Raw genomic sequence first — 18,328 nt, forward strand, 5'->3', positions numbered from 1 at the left:
GATTATGCTTCCAATGTTATAAGCAGTACATGCTTTAAAAAAAAAGGAAGAACTGACATAATTTAACTTGTATTATGGAAGTAAAAGAATTTAGGAGACTTTGAATGAATATGTTCTGATTACATTTTTATCTTATACAAAACCACAAACTTTAATTGGTTTTTCCGTGTCCACTTACTGCTAGTGTAAGTTGCAAGGGATGGTCTTTTATAAAAGTCTTAAAATTTTTATATAGTAGGACGTGTACCCCATAAATAGTTTTCTTGTCTAAATAATAGATGAGAGTGAGTCTGACTAAGCAAAGTTTAAAATGCTACCAGGACACTTTAATGTATATGTTGGACATCTGAAAGCCTACAGCCAAATCTAAAAACTTTTATATAATTAACGAGCATTATCTTCCGTGAACGTCCTCTCACGTGCCTGAGGATAAGTCAAGAGAAACACACGTTTGCTGTTGTTATATATCAATGGGGAGTTTTAGCTCGGAGTTAAAAGTTTCCGCTTCTTTCTGAAGAAGCCGTGCAAATATTTACTTTGAGTAGTTACTTCATTCAATCTCTAGTGCTCTGGGCAAAACTTATGAAGAAGAACAACTGTATCTAAAGCAGTGGAGTGTCTGAATCTGACACATGAGTGTGCAGAACAGCTGTGCTAATACTGGCATGATTCAGAGCAGGGTCTAAGACTTTTTCTGGGTAATTCAGGATAAAAGTAATTTTTTAGAAAAATGTACTTTTAAGTCTGAATTGTTGGCAGGCCTCAGTTGTTGGTTATAACTTCCATATTTTCCTTATCACCATGGGGCAAATCTCACCCACCGTCTGTCCCTGTAATAAAGTTTTATTGGCACACAGCCTTGTGCATTTGCTTAGGTGTTGCCTATGGCTGCTTTTGTGCTCCAGCAGCAGAGCTGAGCAGTTGCCACACAGACTGCATGGCCCATACTTTACAGAAAAAGTGTGGTTAACCTCTTCCCCAAGGCATTATTTTTGGGAACTCCACATCCTGTTAAACATACTAAGATGTAAACACACCCTGCATTAAAAACAAACACATTGCCATGCACATTTTGAAAGGTTTTAAGTAAGTTTGCTTTTTGCTAGGGTAACTCATTGAACTTACTACTGGCTAGAAATCTTGGCAGTTATTGTGCTTATTTGAGAATTCTTGCATTATGAGATACTCTCCAACAAATTTTTTTCAAAAGTAATATAATACTTGTGAAATATTCGTGAACACCGAATTTAAAAATTAAGGAGAAGAGCAAAATATCATATTTTGTAGCTATTTAATTAGACATTTATTAATTCTGATTTTGTTGGGGGTTTTCTGATTGTATTTTAAAGCCAATAATTTTTTTTATGATTTTTGACCTCTTTAATAGGCCTCAGGCTTTGGGGTTATAGCATCCAGTGGAAAAAATGGCTGCATTGGCATCTTCATGAAGTATATGATACTTCAGCCTGTCCCTTTAGATGTGAATTTATATTATATATTATCACCTTCTCCAACAAACATCTGCAGGAAACATTCCTGGATATTGGCTGGTTCCCCCCACAAGTGCTTTCTCAAGCCTATATATGTGCTTGAAAAAGGTTTCCACTGAAAACGCCAGCACCAGGAGGTTTTGGTGAAACTTGTTAGCCTCCAGTGGAATTCACATGTACTCACGAATTAAGCCAGTTCTTGATAATGGCAATGAAGGGGGAATAAAACAGAAACAGTAAATATTTTCAGGGAAAATGTGATTTTATTAAGAACATTAACCTCTAAATTACTTAGCAATCCAAAGATCGCTTCAGTCTCAGAAGTTAAATATTTACTTTGCATTTCATCAGTTTCAGTTTTCATGTGCAGTAACAGCCTCATTGGTTTTATAGAGCTTTTCATCTGAGATGTTTGTCTTGCTTACTTTTATGATTTACTAAACAGAAGACATCTCAGTTGTTAAGCTTTCCTTTTCCCGAGTGAAACACTGACCAGGGAGACCTCACTTTATGTCCCCATGAAGCAGATCTAGCAAAGTCCCCTCAAAGATGACCTGTGGCAGCCGTCAAGGAAATCAAGACAGTGCCAGGTAGAGGAAGCTCTGAGATCATTCCCCTCTCATCAGAGACTTCTTCCGTGTGGCAGAAAGTGGCAGAGAGTGCAAACCTTGTCAAGTTTTTGCCTCCTCTGAAATGCATGTGTCCAGGGCCAAACACATCTGCCACGAAGGAGGAGGAGGATAAAGAATTCTAGAGCTATAAAAACATAGTCCTTTAACTTTTCGCAACACAAACACACCAGTCCTGAAATGGACGTGAGAAAGAGGCTGCAGAGACTGCCGATTGCTCCAATATGTGCTACCTCCTCTTCCTCCATGAAAGAACCCTGAATTTTTGCTGTGCACATGTGGTCCCAAATGTGATGGACGTTTCCCACCCTCTGTCGCAGCTAGGTAAGGCCGTGTGTCTAAATTCTGGCCAATAGGAGGCAACGTCCAGGAAGTTACCGCCTTGAAGCGTGGAGATGTGTCTGTCTCCTCCCCTTCTTCTCCTGGGCATGAGAATGTGATGGCTGGAGCTGGGGCAGCCATCCTGCGTGTTACCATCAGAGCTGATACACGGTGTGGCAACAGGATAGAAGGGACAGGGGTCCCTGACACCATAGACCCCCCACTCCATCCCTGGAAGACCTTACTCTAGATGCAAAATAGGAGAGAATTAAATGTGGCCAAATCTAATCTTTTACAAAATACAGAACCAAAGGGAGTGAGCTACAGGTAGCAGAACTTAAGCATGTGGCATCGGCTTAATGGATGTGTTCAGGTGGCAGAGACTCAAATATCGTGGGCTAGAGAGCTGGCGACCCTTGTTGTATAGAAACAAAGCATTTGAAAAAAAGTCTCCTGTTGTTTTTTGAAAAGCGGCCTGTGTCCTAAACAAGCATTGAAGTAGGAAATGGCAGGAGAAATTCATAATAGAGAAAAGCATTAGTTGCTTCTCACTGCTTTTCGCAGCGATGTACAAGAGAGAGACGGACTTCGGCTGCTGCTGGCCAGCGCCCGGGCAGAGCGGGAGGAACGGCAGCTGTGCTAATGGAGACGCTCTCCGCCTGCAGGCTGCAATCCAAGCCGACTGAGAGCTTGGTAATTTGGAGGCTTGCAGGGTTGAAAAAAGCACCTGCTGCATCTCTCAAACTACACCGGCCACAGGAATGCTTTCTGCAAACAGCATACTTGGCAGAAAATAAAACTAGTGCTGCCGTCCTCCCATTCGGAACTTTGTGTCAAAAGTCATTTTAAGGGTGTTGCCTTTCCAGCCAAGCCCGTTGCCTCTGAGGCTCAAGGTGGGCGCCGTCACGCTGAGAGGCGGAGTCGGAACAGCACCGAGGCCCCCGAGCAAAGGGCCAGGATCTTCAGTGTTATAAACTGTGTCTTTGCAGACAGAGCTCACTGGAAACAAGTAGGTCTGAAATCTTTCTGTTTATGGAAAAACAGTTTTGCCAAAGAAGCCACAGCCTGGTCTACAAAAGGCTGTGATTACTTAACCCCAAAGCAATATCTGGAACCACCAAACCTAAAAAACAAGACGCAAAGTGCAGAAGCCGTGCAGCCCAGGAAGGAACAGCTTCTGCTGCCACGTCGGGGGTGGCAGCGCAGATGAAGCGGGAAAGACCCTCCAAGAACGCAAGGTCGGGGCTGTGACGCGTGGCTGCGGAGGGAGCCTCTACTCTTCCTGCCACCTGGGATTTGCTCGCGTGTCTGGGCGGTGACGACTGTTTGTCAGCCTCCAGCTTCCATGTGGGAGTTTTTACTGCAGCTATCTTGTTCTTACTCATCTCCCTCATGTTGGGTGTATTAAGAACAAATAACTTATTATTTAGTTTGTAGGTTGTCAGACCACCGACAGCCTCGTTCATATCTCCTGCAGAGGACTGTGTTCCACCTGGGATCCCGCATTTTGAGCCAGATGCAATGATTGGATGGGATTTTCCTTGGGGACAGGAGGCGAGTGTGTTCCGTGTGTGGGAAGAAAGGCACAGATGGCCATGTCCCCTCTCCTCCCGTTATTCCTTCTTTCTTTAGTCCTAAGAAATAAAACCTCCGAATTTAGCCAGGCTACAGCTTTCCCAAGTGGAAACTACATTTCCCAGCCTCCCTTGAACTAGACGTGACCCGGAGGCTAAGTTCTGGCCAGTGGGGTTTACGTTGCCGCAGCGGAAGTGGTTGTAATGTGCAAGTTGCAAGACGCATCCCTTGGAGAGCAGGCCTGCCTTTCTCTGTCCCCTTCATCTTCCTGCAGGGCGGGTGCAAATGAGAAAGCTGACAGTAAGGACAGCGTGGGAAGGGAGCCGTCCCACAGTGGAAAAATGCGTTAGAAGGAGCCTGAGTCCCTTACCCTGGTGGGGCAGAGCCCGGGTAACCACATTCGTATTTCCTGCGGCACGGCACGGTGTCCTGTCATTCGTAGTCAAACTCAGTACCTATTAACACAAGTAACGTGACCTAAAAAACAAGCCAATACCTAGAAAAACCTTTGACAGATAAATGTGTGTTATACTTCAGAGTAATGACCTTGATGAGTTAAATTTATTCATTGAACGGATTTTTTCCATTATCTTCTAACAAATGTTTGTGTGATGAGTGGGTTTCACGCTCACGCCATGCTGCATTATTGCTGACTGTATTTCTAAAATTCTTCTCAAAAGTGGCTATCACTGCCCTGTGGCATAGCCTTGCAACTATCCCTTTTTGTTGTTGTTCCTGGTTACACAGTGTCATGTGGAGCTTGGATTTGACTTTTGGAAACTGCCAGAAGGCATTCAGGGCCTGGCTGGGTGAGCAGGTGAGCGGCCGGCCTCAGTGGTACCACTTGGGCTGGGAGCAGGTGTGCGGAGGAGAGGTGGGGCTCACAGCCTGAGCCCAGGGCGGATCCCAGGTGGACCCGTGAAAGGTTTGGACCTGGAGCATCCCTGTTTTCGATGCCTGTCAGGCGGGCTGAGAGGGAAACACTGGGCAGCGGAGTGAAGGTGTGTCTGGGCTGCCGGCCCCGGGCCAGCCTGCCGAGCACTCACTCCAGGCCGACGTGTGCTTTTCACCAAAGCACATTCCATGAGTTTTGACAAATCCATTCAACGGTGTCACCCACACCCCTGGCGAGATGTAGACGAGCACTGGGTGATCACCATCCGCAGTGATGGGAACAACCTGTGCTATCCAACACCATGGGCTACCAAGATGGATGACTTAGTTCTTAATTTTATTTAATTTTAGATAATTTAAGTTTAAATGTCATGTGGGTGATGTGCCACCTTTGTAAAGTGAAGTTTTAGTTGAGATCCTTATAGGGTCACATGCGTTTGTAACAACACAGAGGTCTCTGTGCCCCTCACTCAGGTTTCCCTCCAGACGGCATCCTCCAGGATGCCGACGCTGACACGCCCCGTCTACCTTGTTCGCGGCTCTTGGGTCTATTGTACTCCTTTGTGCAGGTTTATTAAATTCTGTGCAATTTTGCCACCTGTGCAGGCTTGTGTGTTCACCACAAACGGACCCTGAACAAGGCCCTGAGCGGCGGCAGCACCCCGAGGAGCCCTCGGGTTGCCCTGCCCCAGCCACACTTGCTTCCCCCCCCGCCCCCCCTGCCCCAGCCACTCCCCCACCCCCTGCGGACCCCTGCTAGTCTCTCCTGCAACTCTAAAATTTTTTCATTTAAATAATGCGGTATAAATGGGATTGTACAGTATGTAATCAGTTGAGACTGGCTTTTTTTGATCTGCCACATTTTTTTAAATGTCTGTCTTCCCCACGGAGACTGCGGGCCCCTTGAAGGAAGGAACAGTTTACGCTGAATCCTCGGGGCCTGGCGTTTAGGACGTGCTCCGTGTTTATTGATTTAATGAGAGACAATCCAAATTAAAAAAGGCGTTTACACAGCAGTCCCTGTGGTGCACAGGGTGCAGTGGGGGACAGAAAAGCTTTCAGAAGGAAATGACTGAAAAGGCTGAGGCTGAGCAGGGTGGCGCAGGAGGGGGCTCCCGGGGGCACCTCAGGGGTAAAAGGCTGCAGGCCGGACCCATCAGAGGATGTGGGCCCGTGGCCCTCCAGCTCTACTGTGGTATAACTAATACACAGAAGGGCACATATGTAATGCAAACAATTTGATGAGTTTATACGTATGCACCCACCTTGATAGAGTCACTACAATCAAGTGACAGGGGCTCTGTCACCCCCCTGCTGGATGAATGGCCCCTGCTGAGCCTCAGTACCTATTTGTTAAATTGGGGGTTCACTTTGACCAGTGGGTTTTCCGCCCGAGTCCCCTAGAGACCCAGCATTCCAGGGACATCAAGGTGACCCAGAGTCAACTGCCGCAGAGACACATTGGCCAGTTGATATTTGAAGTATCTGTTTCTTCACCAGCATCTCTTCACCTTTCTTCTGGGAAAACACCTGGAATGTCCTCTGGGCAGTTCTCCATCTCTTTGTCCTCTGCTCATGTGGGTTCCAGAGCCAGATCCTAAGAGATCTTACCTGGTTAGCACAGCCCATCCCTCTGGCCACTATGATTAGTTGAGAAGTACAAACGTTACCCAAACTGAGCCAGGCCCAGGAGTTCTCTTCAACTCTTTGGGTGGGATTTGAAGCTGAGAGGGTGTAAGAGCAGGGGCAGTTGCAGCCACCTTGCAACCATGAGGAGAAGATGTGGCACTGCTGGGGGCCACCAGATGTGGGCAGCATGGGAGGGAGCTGAGACGCGAGAGGACGCCTGCCTCTAGCTGTGAAGCCACGGCTCCCCGTGGACAGTTACCTGCACCAGTGTAATCATTCTGTGCTTGACTCAGTTTCTAGAAACCAGCCCTGAGTGAAAAAACTTTCCTTTAACAGAATGGTTCCTTCAAAAGTTTTTTTTTTTTAATTTCTAAATATTAAGTGGTTACAAAAGTTTTAGGTTACATGAATCGCTTTTGTAATGCTTGAGTATCTGCTATAGGTGTGCCTGTCACCCAAATAGTGTTCATAGTACCCATTAGGTAGGGTTTTGCCTTTCCTTCCCTCCCCCCCCACCTGGTTGATTTCCACCGAGTTTTACTGCCCTCTGTGCACATGTGTGCTCATCGGTCAGTTCCAATTTAATAGGGAGTACCTGTGGCATTTGTTTTTCCATTCTTGAGATACTTCACTTAGGAGAATGGTGTCTAGTTCCATCCAGATTGTTGCAAAAGTCATTAATTCATCTTTTTTATTGCTGAGTAGTACTCCATGGTATACATATCTCAGTCAACATCACTAATCATCAGGGAAATGCAAATTAAAACCACAACGAGATATCACCCTACCCAAGTTAGAATGGCTTTTATTAAAAAGTCCAAAAACAACAGATGCTGGCGTGGATGCAGAGAGAAAGGAACACTTACGCACTGTTGGTGGGACTGCAAACTAGTACGATCTCTATGGAAAACAGTATGGAGATTCCTCAAAGAACTACAAGTAGACCTACCATTCAATCCAGCAGTCCCACTACAGGGTATTTATCCAGAGGAAAAGAAGACTTTTCATCAAAAAGACACCTTCAAAAGTTTTAGCTGCGAGTCCAGCTTTCCCAGAGAACCCTCCTCAGGCATTTCTCACCTGCTTTGTGCAGCCTCAAGTGGGAAATGACTCCAGTCTCAACAGGGGACGCCATCACCCCGACTCCACAGGATGAGCCACGGTGGGCAGGCGAGGACAGCAGCTGAACGTGTAGGAGGAGATGACCGCAGGAGTGTAGCCTGGGAAATGGGAGCACGGGGCTGTGGCCCACACGGCCCTTTTAGGACATTCTTTATGACCATAAAGAAGGTTTGGGTCTCTGTATGTTTTGCATGTAGTAGATTTCTCCTCCTTGAAAAGATTCCATTATGAATTCAGGCATCTCAAATTAATACTTGAAAATTAAATAAATTATTTGTAAAAATGTCCCCAGGTCCTTTAGATGAAAGGAGGGTAATATTCATGAAATTCTGTTTGTAATTTCCATGGCCGTTGATGTTACTCTGTTGCATTTTGCTCAGCAGCTGTATGAGATGAGGAAGGTTCTTCACAGAGAGGCTGAGAGCCAGCAGGAGGGGCAAGGGTGAGGGTACAAAGGTGAGAAGGCAAAGGTGAGAGGGCACGTTACTCCCACCCTGGCTCTTGGGCTCTGTGGGCGTTTGCCGCGGAGCTAGGTGGCGACCACTGTCTTCGTTTTCTCATTTTCTGGTTTTGTTTTTTGAAGCCTTTATCCTCCTACTTTGGAAGGATATTGACTTAATCTGTCATGTGATTTGTAAATCAAGACCCCAGCAGGCAGCTGTCTGCTTCTATCAGCTTTAACAGCCCCGGCAACGCTGCACGAAGACCGGCTTCCTCTGCAAGTCAGTTTTTTTAATATGGAACAACACTGAGCTGTTCCCCTAAAGCCAAACAGGCCAAGAATAATAAGAAAAGTGATAATCTAACAGTATTATAATTCAACAACCATAATTTTAAAAATGGTAACATAAAGCCCAAGCTTTGCAATGGGCGGGGGAAGTTGGAGTGAGAAATTAACCCTTCGATTAATCTCTGTGTTAGAGAAATTATTAGTTTTAATAGGTAAATCCACAAAGGCTCTTAACGCAATAAAGGTTTATTTCTCATGCAGGTAAAGTCCAGACGTGCACGCTCTGGGCCGCAAGTGTGCTGTGGCAGGGAGAAGATGACAGAGCAAAGTGGCTCTTAAATTCTATCGGCCAGAACTAGTCCCACGGCCCAGCTTACTTGCGAGGGCGGCTGGGAGCTGGAGAGGAGCAGGTGGGAGGTGAACGCGTGTGGGCTTCCCGCCACCATCAGCGGATTCCCACGGTTGTGCGTGTTACTCAGAAAGGAAACTCAAGACTTGGATTTGGATGCTGGGATTATGGAGAACTTGAATGTGACCCTAACATGAGAACCATGTTTATAACCCTGGTGTCCCATAGAGGATCAAAAATGTGCACGCAGGACACATGACGCAGGTGTTCAGAGCGTTGGCTTTGGTTTGGGAGGAAGCCAGGGCTTGGAACTGGGTCCATTATTCACCTTGGGTGAGCTAAATTTATTCAACACTTTGAGCCCCTATGGCTTTGTCTGTAAAACATGGAAAACAATATCCCTCTCTCACAGGTTTTTTGAGAAATACTTCTATCGCCATCATCCTCACCACCATGATAATCACCGTCCTCGTCACCATCATCGCCATCATCATCACCACCGTCAACAATAATATCAACAAACTCAGCACTTTTGGGTCCTGAACAGATTAATCATGATTGAGACACAATTATTTAGGTCTAGTAATGTCCTCTATGTGCTGTCTTCCACCCCCACTGCCCCGGTTTCGGAGGGAGCCCCACTATAACTTCAAGCAGAGGTGCACAGGCTGTGAGGGTGGTGGGGTAACATAGCCAGATCTAGGGATTTCCTGTCTGTGGCACCATCCGCAGGTTGACAGTGGTCATTCAGCTGCCGAGCACGATCTCCATGAAGAAAGGAGGCTTTGGCTGCTTGGTTCCCACACAACCATGTGGAGGGCTTGTTATAAATACAGATATTTGGGGGCTGGGACCAGTGGCTCACGCCTGTAATCTTAACACTGTGGGAGGCCAAGGCAGGAGTATCGCTTGAGGTCAGGAGTTTGAGACCACACTGGGCAACATAGCGAGACCCCGTCTCTACAAACAATAGAAAAATTAACCAGGTGTGGTGGTGCCTGTAGTCTCAGCTACTTGGGAGGCTGAGGCAGGAGTATCGCTTGAGTCCAGGAGTTTGAGGTTGCACTGTACTCTGACCTGGGCAACAGAGCGAGACCCTGTCTCAATACCTCCCCCTGGAAAAAAAAAGACAAAAACAGACTTTGGGCCTGACTTAGGAAGTTTGACTGGGGTCTGAGAACTTGTATTTTTAGGAAGATTTTTGGTCGATCTTAAATAAGCCCTGGATTATTGCTTAATCTTATTCTTGTACACAGGCTGTGCTCAGTCACGGATTCATGCATTCAGAAAATACTGAGAGGGCCCTTGCTGAGTGCCAAGCCTACATTAACATTTTGCCTACATTATTTAATTATCACATCTGATTATCAACCCTGTTTTGTAGATGAGAAAAGTAAGGTTTGGGGACAAGTGAGTAACTTGCTCAAGGTTACACAGGCCGGGAAGTGAACAAGGTGGCATGTGAGTCCAGAGCGTGAGTTCCTCGTCATCCCTTAACAAAAACACGTGTTTTCCAGGTGCCAGCAGAGCAGGATGGGCAGGGAATCGCAAGTGTAGGGCCGTCTTGGGGCCGAGCAGAGAATGGAGTGGAAAACCACAACCCTGCCGTCAGGGCTGAGGGCCTTGGAGACACATCCTGGACTAGGTGGCAACTATCTAAGTGGACGAGGTGTGTGTGTGTGTGTGTGTGTGTGCATGTGAACATGGTAGAAGAAACAACATAGGCAAAGGACTGGCCGTAAACAACTTTTCCTCTGCAAACTGTGGGGACTGCAGTTCGTCACATTGCCCAAGCGAGACTCTGTCACCACTGGCTTCTTCCCTGCTACTAAAGGTGCACAGAAGAGTTTCTTTTTCTCTTTTCTCGTTTCTACAAATTGTAATAGAATTTCATTTAATGCATTGAAAAAACAAGTATGTCAAATGCATGATATTATATATAGTAGTTTTTAGGATGCAACTAAAGTCAATACGTAGGTTAAGAAAGTGAATCAGTATAAATGGCAGTATGCAGCAAGGGCAGGATTGTCACAGCGGTGGAGGGGGGAAGGCCAGGAGCGCGGACGCTGCAAGGCCCAGGGCCAGAGAGTGTCCCTCTGCATCCAGCCTAGAAGTTGTGCTCTTCAAGCCCACCGTTCCAAGCGGAGGCCATGGAGTCCCCCAGCTGCCGTAAACTGTGGAAAGAGAGCGTGCTGTAGATATTATTAGGTGCTGCAGGGCCAAATTCTGTTCTCGGACAGCTCAGAAAGAGCTTTGCGCTCTGGGGGAAGGGTCACGAGGAAAAGGGCCACAGGGTGGCCGCAGAGGTTCCAAATTAGCCATGGGAACAGGCCAAGCCCAAAGCAGAGACCCAGAGTTCAGGAATGTTCCCTGGCCCTGCTCTTGAAGTCACAGCCTCTGAGAGTGGCTAAAAATACCGTGGCCCGTGGCCTAGAGATTGCATGTAGAAAGTCGCTTTCCAGAAGTAGCGGGGAGTAGGGGGTTGGGGGGGAGCTGGAGGGAGCCTGGGCTCCAGAGCGACTGCCAGCTGCAAAGCTGCAAAGGTCGCCCCTGGGAGGCTTCCAGATCGGAGTTTCTGCCAGGACTTCCCCAGCGTTTGGGCTCGAATGAAATGCCACTTTCAGCAGGTTTGCAGGCGTGGCTCAGGCCTCTCTCTGCTCCACTGTCTCCGCAGCCAGCCCCTGTCGTTGGCAACCGAAAGCCCCAAAGGACAGAAGGGGGCTTCTGTGTGAGAACCACGTAGTCAGATCTGTCAGGCTTCTCCTTTGTGGCCTCAGCCGGGTGGGGAAGACTCAGGAGCAGCGGGGTGCCGGTGACTAAGAGGAAGCCAGATGGAGCACGTGACCAGAGCTTGAGCCGTTCAAAGCCCGTCATCCCAGATCCCAGTTCCTCGGTCCTCCTTCCGAAGGGGGTTACGGTTCGTAGCGTCTTCTGAACAGGATGCATAGCACTTTTCAATCTCAATACAAATATGCAAACTGTACCGTTTCTTAATTTATTCACCTAATAATCCGCCTCGGAGATTGTACCTGATCAACAGGTACGTATTAATTAGCTACCTCAATTTTTTAGAAGTTTCAGGTCATTCCTTTGTACGACTGTGTTATAACTTAAGCATTTCTCTGCTGAGAACATCCAGGCGATTTCTAGCCTTTTGCCACAACCAATCCTGCTAAGAGCGTTGCTTACCTTTTGTGCGCATGCGCACACGTCCTGTGTGGACCAAGCCCAGCGGGAGTCCCCAGAGGACTGAGAACATGCGTTTAGAGTGTTAATACCTATCCACGAGCTGTCAGTGCTCCAACCCAGCGTGTGTCATCAACTTTGCAGTCTTCACCAGCCTATGTAAAATAATATAAAAAGTGTTTGTGATTATAGTCTTAACTTTCATGCCTTTCATTACAAATGGAGTCAAAGCATATGAAAATATGTTTATGAGCCATTTATTTTCCTGCGAAATTCCTGTTTTTGTTTTTTGCCCATGTTTTCTGATGGATTGGTGGTCGTTTTTATTTGTTTATGGGCCCTTTATGTGTGAGGATATTAACTTTGTCAGTTATATGTTACAATTTTTTACAGTTTGTTGTTTGCTTTTTTGATATCTTTTTCCATGTGGAAATTTTAAAAAATACCGTTGTAGTCAGATATATCAGGCTTCTCCTTTGTGGCTTTACGACGACATGGATTCGGAATGGGGAAGAGGGGAGGTGAAGAGAAACTTCTGTGGCTTCCTGCTCTTGGCCCCAGGACACAGCAAGCTGGCCTGGCTGTGTGTTTCGTGTGAGTTGTGTTGTTGTGTCGTCGGCCATCCCTGGTCCTTGACAACCATCACCTCTGCCCACGTGTTCTCTCTCTCTCTCCCTCTCTCTCTGCCTTCCAGCTGCTGCGTCACGCTGAACACGCACCGCCTCTCCGAGCTCCTTCTTGTCCCCACTGCCGCATTCCTCTCTGCCCACAACAAGTCTCTCTGCTTCCAGCGTCTCTGATCTGCTGGGTACAAGCATCCCCAGGAGATCCCCAATCACACACTCCCTGGATCAAGAACCTTCAGTGGTTCCCCAGCGCCTGGGAATTTCCATTTAATGGCCTCCAAATCCCAAGCCGGCCTCACTGCTCTGCCTGAGGCTCTAGTGACACTCAGTTACAGGTTGTTCCCCGGACACCTCTGCGGGCCTCGCTCCAGCCTTGGCGCGTGTGTTTCCTCATCCTGGAGTCCTGCCGCCCACCCCTACCCAACATCGATGGCCCTTGCCCAGGAAGCCTTGTGCCCCTCCCCAGGCCACGGGGGGCTCTGGTCCTCCTGGCCTCTCCGTACTCACCCCCTCCTCATGGCAGACTTTGCTGTGTCTCCTCGAGGGCTGGAGGTGCTCCGCTTGCCTGGGTGGCCCCTGAGTTGGTGGCAGAGAGCTGAGGACAGTGGGCTGCCCAGGGTCCACACTGCAGATGGTGTAGGAGCAGTGGGGACTGGCGAGCTGGCTGGGTCAAACACCGAAGTCCGTCCCCTCCCCTTGGTTGTGACTCTGACACGTTGCTGTCTACCTGCTGCTTCCCTTGGTTTTCTCCCTCTCTCAGGTAGTTCTGACCTCTGGTCATTCTCAGTACAACTCCAACACGGTGCCTGGGACGTCAAAGGGAGTGAAAACAAGGAGATTTTTAGAGGAGAGGTGGAAATTAATCAAATAATTACACCCACAAAGATGGGTCATTATTCAGTGCTACAGAAGAGGTTTGTGTAATAGGACAGTGTGTCCACGAGGGTTTGACCTAGTCAAAGTGATGTTCAAGCAGAATGGGAGTATGAACAGTGACCTGGAGGGGACCAGTGTCCCAGCAGAGGGGCCCATGTGGCAAGAGGGAGCCTGGCACCTCCTGTGGCCTGCAAGGCTGGGGCACAAGTGGAGGGAGACACAGCATTCCTGCTTCCCTGACCTACAGAAGGTTTGAGGCTGAACCAGGCCCCCTCCCAAGGAAGAAAGTGAGAATGTGTCCCCTGCGTGACAAGTGACAAAACAAGGACATTTCTTTCCCTTGGAGCCAATGCCATTGGCTCTCAAGCAAATGGTTGAGGAGGTGGCAGAGGCTTGTACCTCCAGCTGTGAGAGGTGGTGGGCCTGGCTGGCATTTCAGGAGAGGCCCTAGTGAAAGGTGACCAAGCAAGGGCCACTGAAGCCAGGGCATGCTTCTGTCCCGAAGGTGACCTCCACGGGAGGCTGGTCCAGGTGGCGGTGTCTGCTGAGAGTGAGCCCTCCAAGTGTAGGTAGAAAAACTTGGAGAGTTCTGGAACCAGAACATTTGGGGACCCTTCTGTGCCTTGGGCTTCTGTCTTCTTAACATCTCGACTGCACAGAGACCTGAGATCAAGACTGAATCTCAACCTCTGCTTTGGATTTGGTTTCCACTGAGAAGACAGATAGTAGAAATAATGCACATTTCGGCTTCTGATGAAACAGCCAGCCATTTGGGATTCTCAGGATCCGCGTCCGTTTGCAGAGTTTCCTTGCCGGATAAACCATTCCTTTGCAGAGATGCCATTAACTAGTAATTCAAGGTCGGTACCCTCCAGTCAGCCATCACGGGAGAGTTTTGCTGAATGGCAGAGAGGACACGTTTGTCTGAGTGCCAGCAGCAAAGGCGGCTCGCACTATCCGTCTTTCCTGTGATAAACTGCCCTGGAATCGTAATTCCAGAGGGAAGGATTTTAAATCAGGCTGGGGCTTGACTGGATCAGGGCAAACTCTCAACAGCTGTAAAGACTATTTTATTACAAACTGTCCTCAGATAGGCAATAGTCACCTAGGTTCTAAAGAGTGGCTGACATCCCAAACCTTCCCAGGGCGCCCCACGCCCTATTCCTGCTGCGTGGCCAGACGCACCCACGGCACAGAGTTTACTGAGAGCCACAGACTGCACATGTTGTGTGCACGTCCCTACCGCCCTCGGCACGGAAAGCCCGAGTCCGAGTGCGCCCCTCCAGCCTGTCTGTCCCACACTCTGCCTGGAATTCTACAGCCCAGTCCCTCCAGGATTTTCCTGACTCCCTCCTTCTCCCAGCCTTCAGGTGCTGGGGACTGGCCAGCACTTGGCCGGCTTTCACCTCTGATCCCCACAGTGCCTGACGGGGCCCTTGGGAGAGACACCCGCTCCTGGCCTGTCTGCCTTCTCCGCTAGGCGGGAGCTGAGCTCTGCGGGGGCGAGTTCTGTGTCTTATCCTCTCTGCAGCCCGGCACTTGCCACAGTGCTTGGTGCGAGGTTAACACCCCACTGGTGTGTATCGAACTAAACGACGACTTCACAAATCCCCCCCCCACCCCCCGACTGGTGCTGACCAAGCATGGTTGCAGGACAGACGTGGGAGATGAGGGCTGCAACCTGAGCTCCTGTGCACCTGAACCTCCAGGGGAGGGCATTAAAATGCAGATGCTGGGGTCCCGCCTCCAGGGGCTCATGCAGTAGGTCCGGGCTGAGGCCCTGGGATGGAGCAATTATTTATTTATTTATTACTTATGTATTTATTTTTAGAGACAGGGTCTTGCTCTGTTGCCCAGGCTGGAGTGCAGTGGTGTCATCATAGCTCACCTCGAATTCCTGGGCTCAAGCGATTCTCCTGCCTCAGCTTCCCAAGTAGCTGGGACTACAAGCACACACCACCATGCCCAGCTAATTATTATTATAAATAGTTTTTTAGTGGAGATGAGATCTGGATATGTTGCCCAGGCTTGTCTGTCTTGAATTCCTGGCCTCAGACAATCATCCGGTCTTGGCCTCCCAAAGTGCTGGGATTATAGGCCTGAGCCACTGTGCCCCTGGATAGAATCTGCATTTTTATTAAATAACATGTTTCGCAGCTGATTCTAATGCCTGCCAAAATCTGGGCACCTTGGTTTTTAACCTTTCTTCTTTGCCTCTCAAAGCTATGGCCGCAACCTTTGGACCATGGGCTTACATTTCTAACCCAACTGCATTGACGATAACGGCGACATGGGTCTGTGGTCTTTGAATGATCACAAGTAGACACTGGGAAGTGTCATGGGAGCCCTAGAAGGTCTGGATGGGCAAAGGAGGCCAACTCAAGATGAACAGTTGTGAAAATTGCACATTCGTTCATTCATCCATTCGGCATATGTGTGTTGAGCATCTACTATGTGCATCTGGCAGCACCAGGTGCTGGAGCAGAAGTGTGAGCAGGGTGACATGATGTACAAGCAGCTCACAGTCTGGTAGGCTCTGGATTGTACGGTTGATGGGAGGCTGAACCAGGTGAAGCCCTCCCTCCGTGTAGGCGGTGGTGGGGAGTGGAATACGGCCTTGCCGCGACCTTCCTCTGAACTGGCTTCATGTCCATGGCAAACCTCTCCTTCCCAGCAAAGCAGCAGCCGCTCAACGGAAAGCCAGGCACAGAAAGACAAGTGCCACATGGTCCCACCCATTTGTGGAAGCTAGGAAAGGGCTGATAGAAGTACAGAGTAGGACAGTGGCTACTAGAGGCTGGAGAGGGTAGGGAAATGGGGAGAGATGGGCAAATGGGTACAAAATTACAGTTTATAGGAGAATAAGTTCTGGTGTTCTATAGCACAGGAGGGTGACTATGGTAAACGATATTTTAGTGTACGTTTCCAAATAACTGGAAGACCGGGTTCTGAGTGCTCTTACCACAAAGGAAGGATACATGTTTGAGGTGATACACATGCTAGATACCATGGTTCTATCATTACACAATATACACATGTATGGAAACATCACTGGACCCCATAAGTATGTACAATTATGTGTCAACTGAAAACAAAATTTAAAAAATTAAAAAAGAAAATGAAAATTTAAAAGGAACAGGACTGAGTCTTCAGAACCAAAGTAAGGTTGCTGGGATTGCTGGAAGTAATTGAAGAGCTCAGAAATCTGGTTGATTTGTAACTAGTGGAAAAAGGGGTTTTTGAGCAGTTAGTAGCGGCTATTGGAAAACAAACAAAACCATCAAATTTTTGTAACCAAGTGTGCGAAAACACCTCAATACACTGCTTATTCCAGCCTGGATAGAAGCAGGTGTCTGTCTGACTTCACTCTGCCAAAGCACAATCCAGAATCTGATGTTTGCAGGGGGGACGGGACACGACCTCCCCTCTGGGGCAACCTGGACTCCTCCTCTTCAAGGGCAGCATGGACTTCTTGTGTTTAATCCTAAGCATCAGTGTCTTTTGCACTTTCTCTGCCTGTGTGATGATCTGGTTAATCCCAATGTTACCTTCTGCTGTGTTAGGACAAGGAACCACAGCACACCTAGCCACCCAGCCTCGTTACTGTGGCCAAAAGCAGACGACGCATATGAATTTCATTTCTACTTTGGGGAAAGATTTCAAAGTCCCATTTGACTAGCAGTAGAGAAATAAAACAAACTGCCCCTACTGGTTCTTGAGGCGGCTCTATCAAACTCACAAGATATTGGACACCAAAAGAAAAGTGGTTTTAAAATTTATCACATTCTGAATATCTACCAAGAAGAACTATCCAGCAGATGGCGGATTTGTAGCCAAGATCAAGAGGATTAGCAGCTGCCTGGGCGGCCTCCCAGAAGGAAGGTTGGCCCGAGGTCATCTGAACTGCTCCTAACAGGGAAGTGGAGAGCCACAGCGATCCAACTCTGAAAGAGAGTGTACCAGGAAAAGGAGAAGTTTCTGTTTTAAAAACTGTACGTGGCACATGGCGGTTGGATTAGGAAGTGCAAGGAAAAGCCATCACCTAACAAAATGGCCATTCTGTCTAAGAAAACACTTCGTTAGGTCTATTTGTCACAAGAGGCAAATAAATTACAGGGTGCTGCCTGGAATGGGGACATCTTGGCAAAGAAAGGCACATTATTGTGCATAATAAGGTAAATGTGAGTCGTCATGATCCAGTGTGAAATGACTTTCCTTCTCTGGGGTAAAAATGTTCTTCAACAGCAGCACACATTTCCCAGTCCTCTGAGCAATGGCTCCTGAACACCATTCTTTCTGGTAGGACCCAAAGATAGATCTAAGGCGTTGTGGGGGGCACTGGGGAAGAACCCTGAGTGGGCGTGGGAGGGAGGTGGGCTGGCGCTGGAGGGACCAGGGGTTCGGGCTCCCGTGCTGGGCTGTGGCTGGGGGGCATCGTCTGACGTCTGCTGTGAGCTGCGCTCTGCTCTGCCTTCGTCGTGCTCCACGGCCCTCCCACTCACTAGCTTGGTGTGAACCTCGCCGCATGGGCTCTTGGGAAAAGAAACAGAGGAGCCGTGCTCCTGTTTGGGGACACCAGGAGCAGCCGCAGTAGAGACAAAGATGTTAGGGGTCGTGGGCAGAAACAGGAGGACAAATGAGGCAACCTCTGGGACGTACAAGACCTCCTCCCCGAATTCTTGGACTCCTTGGAAATATTCTGGAGAGACCAAATGCTCTAGGGAAATGTGTGTGGCAGGGGTGGCGTAGATTGGGTTATTTTCCCAGATACCAAAGGGCCGGAGGATTGCAAGGGAGGAATATAGCTGAAGGTTAATCAGGGTCATGACTGTGGTGTGTCCAGCAGTGAAACTAAGGGCCATGGAGGAATATGGGAATTCAATTTTAGAATGTATAAACTG

Source organism: Eulemur rufifrons, chromosome 20 (genome assembly GCF_041146395.1).
Source record: "Eulemur rufifrons isolate Redbay chromosome 20, OSU_ERuf_1, whole genome shotgun sequence".
NCBI lineage: Eukaryota > Metazoa > Chordata > Mammalia > Primates > Lemuridae > Eulemur > Eulemur rufifrons.